Source organism: Neomonachus schauinslandi, unplaced genomic scaffold (assembly GCF_002201575.2).
Source record: "Neomonachus schauinslandi unplaced genomic scaffold, ASM220157v2 HiC_scaffold_168, whole genome shotgun sequence".
In the NCBI taxonomy this organism is placed as follows: domain Eukaryota; kingdom Metazoa; phylum Chordata; class Mammalia; order Carnivora; family Phocidae; genus Neomonachus; species Neomonachus schauinslandi.
This window is the reverse complement of record NW_025408869.1, coordinates 1-7,446: the sequence shown is the minus strand read 5'-3', so window position 1 is coordinate 7,446 and position 7,446 is coordinate 1.

Genomic DNA, 7,446 nt, shown 5'->3' with positions numbered 1-7,446 from the left:
AGTATCACTGTAGCACTAACCAGTCATCATTGTGTCCTTCATTCTGGTTCTGTCCTTTTCAATTAAAATCCAGAGCAGTAAAATCTTTTACTAGGGTTGAACTGTCCGGCTTACTAAGAATGTAGATATATATCTTAATTTATATGTGCTAATTGCTTGCCATCTTACTGCTTTCCTATAGAATCTGTTCCTCATGTTCTACTCTTTTGTAAATACCATCGTTCTATTGCCCACACAAGGGGTCATGTTAGATAGTCACTTTATCTTAAACTGGGAGAAAAAAACCACCAGTTGGACATTTTGTTTATAAATTTTAATATGAATATTCAATGAGATTTTTTAAAAAGCATTAACAAAATAATTCAATGAGATTTTTAAAAATATTCAATGAGATTTTTTAAAAAGTACGACAAAATAAATTTCTAATTATTTTGTCAAAATAAATAGATCAAGAGTAAATACATCATAAAACAAAATCAATAGGGAAAACCAATATGAACTAATCAGATATTAATTAATATTTATCAAAGCAGGATAGAAAGTATAAAAATGAATACAGAAACTAGAACATTCTAAGGAGCTCAGAAATAGACACAGCTATTGACATGATGTAAGTAATTTTTCAAAATTATAGAACAGGAAAATATTAACTGAATAATATTCTGATAACTTAATTAAAAACTGGGAAGATGAACCAAAACCAAACAACGCACAATACACTCACATTAACTCCAGATGGATTGATGCATTCATTATTTTTTTTTTTAAGATTTTATTTATTTATTTGAGAGAGAGAGAATGAGATAGAGAGAGCATGAGAGGGGGGAGGGTCAGAGGGAGAAGCAGGCTCCCCGCCGAGCAGGAAGCCCGATGCGGGACTCGATCCCGGGACTCCAGGATCATGACCTGAGCCGAAGGCAGTCGCTTAACCAACTGAGCCACCCAGGCGCCCGCATTCATTATTTTTTAAAAACAGACAAACTATTAGGAAATAAGATTGGAACTCTTATCACCTGGTAGTAGCTTGATGATGCCAGGCTTGCCAATTTCATGCTTACTCCCCATCTTCTGTTTACATTTGGTTCCCCAGGCGAACATGCATTCGAGAAGGGAATGAGCTGCTTGTTCCCTTAATAGGTGTGACTGCCAGGCACTGTGCTAGGCACTTGTTTGAAAAATATGATGAGGCAACAAACAAATATTAACGATATTTTTCGTTTGCCAGGTGACAGAGACAAACATAATCTCCTCTTCAATGAATGCAGCGGTGCTTCATTTTATTCATTTTACACGCACTCTGGCCAGCTGGGATTACAGCTGAGGAATGAATCTGCTCTGCTTCAGCAGCCCCCGCCCCCCCCCACCCCGCTCCTCACAGTCTGCAGCCCCGGCCCAGGGTGAGAGGGATGGCCAGGAAAGCTATCTGGTTTTCTTTCAATACAACCTAACATTAAATATCAACTAGCTGCCAACCTAAGTTCTTTGTAATGTGAAACTTGCTGGCAGCACAGTACTTCACATGCAGCAAACAACGCAAGTGGCATGATTTAATAAAAGCATCCCTCAACCACGGTATTCCTTCCGGTTACCGATTGAAAGGTCTCCCTCTGCACAGTACTTGCACTAAGCAGTATGCGTTAGTTAATGTCATCAGAAATGAAACATACCCAGCCCCAAATCTTCACTGAACAGCACGGGTGTATGACTATGTGTGAGTAATGGACAGAGATATTGGCTAGACACCTGGATTTGAAACCTCGCTCCAACATTTTCTTGCTGTGCAACCTTGAGCCAGTTATTTAACCACTCTGTGCCTCAGTCTTCTCATCTGCAAAATGAAGATCATAATACTACCTACCTCAAAAGTTTCTTATGAGAATGAGGTAACAGAGTAAAGCACTAATAACAGTGTCTGTCACACAAGAAATACTGTGTAATATTTCCCAATATTTTTACTACTATCATTTTGTTCAAAATACAGCTTTAAAGTCAATGTAGTTTTCTAAATCAAGGTAACTATGATGTAAATGTTGTGTTCTAAGTGAAAGAGAATATGGTGCCATGAATTTGGGTTCAACCCACAGCTCCCTTTCCTTAAATCAGAAAAAATACAGCAATTTCCAGAACTACTGGAAATCCGCACATCTCTTTCACCCCAACATCTGCTCCATGGCTAGTCAGGCAGGGACAAAGCAGGTGGGAGACAGGGGGAGGGTACTTCCTGCCATGGACATTTTCATATTGCCAAGGCTCCTGCAGACCCAGGTGACTTCCTGCCATCCTTCAGCAAGCAAGCAAACAGATGGGTGATGCCCGTCTACACTCTCCCCATGTCGCCCTCAAGATACTCTGTAAGGCCTGTGTTCCACCTCCATGACCTTTACACATCCGCGTTAGATTTTACTTGTTAGAAGATGTTGAGAGAGCACAGGTCACGAGCACACCATCTTATATCCCTTTGAAGGCACATGTCTCTGTGGATGTGTCCTCACACATGTGTTTAATGTAGAATTTCCGAATTCTTAAAGTAGCTGAAATTCTATGACCCCAACACGTTTTACTCATGAAGTTGCTCCTTCTTTAGAAAAAAAGGAAATCTGTATTTTCTAAGCTTATATATGATTAGAAGAAGGACTGAAAGGCTAGATACCAAAATGGTTTAGGATTTCTGATAATTTTAATGGTCTTTTTTTGCTTCATTTGTAGGCTCAAAAATTTCTGATCAGCATGTATTACTTCAGTAGAGTGTTTTTGTATATTCATAATATTGTACCACCCGTCCCCTAGTCCAGAACATTTCCATCACCCCTCCAGAACTCTTGTGCCATTGGCAGCCACTCCCAATTCCCTTCTCTCCCTAACCCCTGCAACCACTGATCTACTTTCGGTCTTTATGGATTTGCCTACTGGAACATTTTGTGTCAACAGAATCATACAACATTTAGCCTCTTGCGTCTGGCTTCTTTCAGTTGGTATGATGTTTTTAAGAGTCATCCATGTGGTAGCATGAATGGGTACATCATTCCTTTTTGCAGCTGAATAATATTTCATGATATGGATATAACACATTTGTTTATCCATTCATCGGTTCATGGACATTTGGGTGGCTTCCACTTCTTGACTACTGGAAGTAATTTTGCTCTAACACCCACGTTCATACTTTCGTGTGAACGTATGTCTTCACTTTTCTTGGGTATAGACCTAAGAGTGGGATTGCAGGGTTTTATGGTAACTCTGGGTTTAACTTTTTGAGGAACTGCCAAAGTTTTCCACTGTGGCTGCACCATTTTACATTCTCATCGGCAAAATATCAGTGTTCCAATTTCTCCATATCCTCACCAACCCTTATTTTCATTAATTTTTTTATTATAGCCTAGTGAGTGTGAAGTGATATATCATTGTGATTTTCATTTGCTTTTCCCAAGTGATATGATGCTGAACATCTTTTCATGTGCTTACTGGCCATTTGTAGATCTTCTCGGAAGTAACGTCAATTCAAATCCTTTGCTCATTTTTTAATGGGTTATTGTCTTTTTATTGTTGAGTTAAAAGAGTTCTTTCTATATTCTGGACTCTGGACACTTTTCAGATATATGATTTGCAAATATTTTCTCCTTTTCTCTGTGTTGACTTTTCACTTTCTTAATCAATGTGTGGGCTTCATCAAAATTTTAATTTTAATTTTAATTTTGTGTCTACACATTGCTTTTTATAAATCTAGATTTTGTTCCCTTATACAAGTCAAGCCCAACATAGCACTAAGAAAAAAAATCTGCATACAATGCACTGTAAAAGAACTTGTTTACTTTGGGTAGCCAGGGCTATATTTTCCACCTCTCTTTCCCATAAGAAAAACAGAATGGGCAGAACTATTTATTAATATCACCACCAACTGCTTACATTCCTGCAGTAAATCATTAAACACTACTCACTCTATTAGTATATTCTGGGAACTAAAATATGAAAGATGAGTTACATGCATTCACAATTAGTCTAACCATTACTGAAATATGGGCTCTGCTGAGGGGGATGTATTTTTTCTGTACAGATTCTCAGTAGGCAAAGAAGCTTTAATCCTTAAGCCTCCCAGATATGATGCTGGACATGCTCAGATAATATGAAGGGTCTTTTCTAGGACCTTGATGTTTTTCTCTGGAGGCCACTGTGCCTTTGGACTGTCCTAGACATTTAGAAAAGATGTTGCATTTCCATTTTATGTGCTGCTATTTGACTACACACTGAGGACCCCATCCCTGACTCTGGTTCTCTTTATGAAGAAGTACACTCTCATTTTCACAGCTCTGTGACCTTTCATTTGTTATTTATGAGCTTTTGCAAATCTAATACCACTCTGACAGATTTAATTTGTGCTCTAAATTACCTTTGCATGAGTTACTCAACTGCCAGTCTTATTCCAATGGATTACTTGCTACATTCTGAAACAGAAAAAAAAAATTAGTTGAGATCTGTTTGACTTCCTCCACTTGGGAGAAAGTTGAAAAGAGTTGCATTCTGATTTTTTACTCCATGATAATACTTGGTATAAAGGAGGATTTCTAATACTGGTCAGGGAGGCAAAGTGATAGACAGGTCAAGTTTTACAAATCCATACCCTAATTGTTATTTCATATAGAGTCCATAAAATGAGACACTTCCAACTCCTTAACTGGTCACTAAGACAATTAAGCACTTCCGAAAGCTACATTACTGAGGTACCAGTTACCAAATGACAACACCTCAGTATTAAATCAATATACAAGCAATTGTGAAGTAGAGAAGTAATGCAAATCTAAGGATTTTCCAATGCTATTCATGTTGAAGTTTGAAATGCCTAATATGAGAACAAAATGAAATTCTGAAGCCTGAAAGATCATGAGAAATCTTGACTTCATTTTAGGTATGTATAATCGAGGCTTGGTGGTGCCTTAATGACTTGAGAAAGTTAATCCAGCTCCCAAAAGTACAAATTAAAGACATGTCTTCACAAAACTAAGACTACTTACATATATCATCCCGACTATATAGTAACTTCTCACAATGTGAAAATTGCTTATAACATGGTGGTGGTTTACAAACATGCCTTCAAGTTCACTGGCATGTCTCCATTGAGAGGGAGGGTCTACATCCTCTCCCCAACCTTATAGACCAGTTGACCAGAGTATGGTGGAAATAACACTCTGTGGCCTTGGAAGCTAGGTCGTAGAAGGTACTTCAACTTACACCCAGTGTTTTGGAGCACTCAGCCATGTAAGCAATCTGAGTGCTTTGAGTGCCATGATGTGAAGAAGCCCAAGTAGTCCACACAGAGTTCCTGAGACTTCGTGAAGAGACAGTGCTGCCCTACTAGCCCCCAGCTGCTCCCCCTTCACTGCCTGCTCCTTTCTAGCTCCAGCATGGTCTGATTACAACTGCATGAAGACTCCAAGTGAGACCTGCCTAGCTAAGCCCTTCCTACTTCCTGACCCACATAAACAATGAGAAATAAAATGATGCTACTCCATTTTGTGGTGATCTGCTATGTAGCAGTAGACATCTGGAATATGAGGAACTGGTGCAGGAGGGCTAACTAGGAATTATAACGCCACTCATGAAGATAATCCCATTTTTCACATTGGTGGCAAGGTACAGAAATCCAAATCAAACAGGCTGTAACTAAAATAGGGGTAGGGGGAAAAGGGGAAGAATTTTACTGTCTCATCTGACAGTCCAGCTTGGACATGGCTGGACTTTTAATCCTCTTTTCAGGAACTTCACACCCTCAACTCTATTCCTCTCATTTGCCTTTATTCTCATTCTGGTCTTTCCACACTGTGGCCACCAGCAGCTTCAGAAGCACTCCCAGACTTTTTCCCAACTGTTTCAGGAAAAAAAAGGGGGGGTGATCCACCCTTGGACCACAACTGGCCAGGGGAATGTGGCATTCCAACTGGCCAGTGCTGGGTCATTAGCATGTCTCTTGGACAAACACATAGTGTCAACTTCATGTAAATCACATGGTTTGAGAATAGGGGAGGTGTTGGTTTCCCAAAAGAAAATCTAGGTATTGTCATGTGAAGAAAAAGAACTGAATGCTGGCCCAGCAAAATCACACAGACGTCCCTAAAATTAACAATACTAACTTCTAGTAACCTCATTAACCTGAAAGTGCAAAATGAAGCTGAGGATGGCTCAAATGAGGATTTCTGCAAATGCCAGAAGGTGGGGAAGTTACCTGTTGGCATGATCTCCTTCTCTAAAAATAGAATGCCATGCCATCACAACTTTACAAATCAAAACATAAGGCACCCCAATAAACATTTTTGCCCAAGTTAGTTTGAGATGGCTTTCTGCCCCTTGCAACCAGGAGCTCTGACCAATTCAAGAGTCTTCTAAAAGAGGTCAGCCACCAGCTTAAATTTTTCTTTGTAACATATATGCTTTTGACATTAATACTTCTTTAAGGTTTATCAACAAAAAGGTTAAAGTTGGTTTTAAAAAATGTCAATAACAGGGGCGCCTGGGTGGCTCAGTTGGTTAAGCATCTAACTCTTGATCTCAGCTCAGGTCTTGATCTCAGGGCCATGAGTTTAAGCCCTGCATTGGGCTCCATGCTGGGTGTAGAGCCTACTTTTAAAAAGAAGTTTTAAAAAAGGTCAATAATAGAGAACTACTCAGAGATTACCTCTTTCAGACCTCATAGACACTGATGTTTCATTTCCATAAGTTATAGGGAGGTATATGATCATATTCCAACATGAACTGAAGATCTACTTGCATAAAAATCAATGCTTTTAAAAAAATGTGTACTTCTTTTTCTGGAACCCCTTGGCAAGTCCAGAGTCATAGGGAAAAGCTGCCTTTGTACCTTTCCCCAATTTGATTTAAAGGTCAATTGCATCAAAAATGCTTTAATTCCTGAAGGATAAATGATGCCTGGCCAAGTATGCCCAGCAGTATATTCACATTTCTAAAAGATGTTATATTAACTCTCTTCTGCTTGTTGGCTGTTTGCTTGTTTGCTTCCTCAATCAATTTGAAGTTTCTAGAGAACTGATGAGAAGGCATTTTGAAGTACAAACAGCCACAAGGGGATGGAGTCAAAGAACTCTCCAGGCTGGAATGGAACACTAGGTACATTTCAGTTCCAGCCTGCCATTTTTTACTTGCCTGGAAGAGAGTGGTGGTTTGGAGAAATTTTTGCTTCGGTGTCTTTTGTTAAATACTTCCATGTGAGGGGCGCCTGGATGGCTCAGTCATTAAGCGTCTGCCTTCGGCTCAGGTCATGATCTCAGGGTCCTGGGATCGAGCCCCGCATTGGGCTCCCTGCTCCGCGGGAAGCCTGCTTCTCCCTCTCCCACTCCCCCTGCTTGTGTTCCCTCTCTCACTGCCTCTCTCTGTCAAGTAAATAAATAAAATCTTTAAAAAAAAAAAATGCTTCCATGTGATTAAGAAGGTTATATTTTCAGG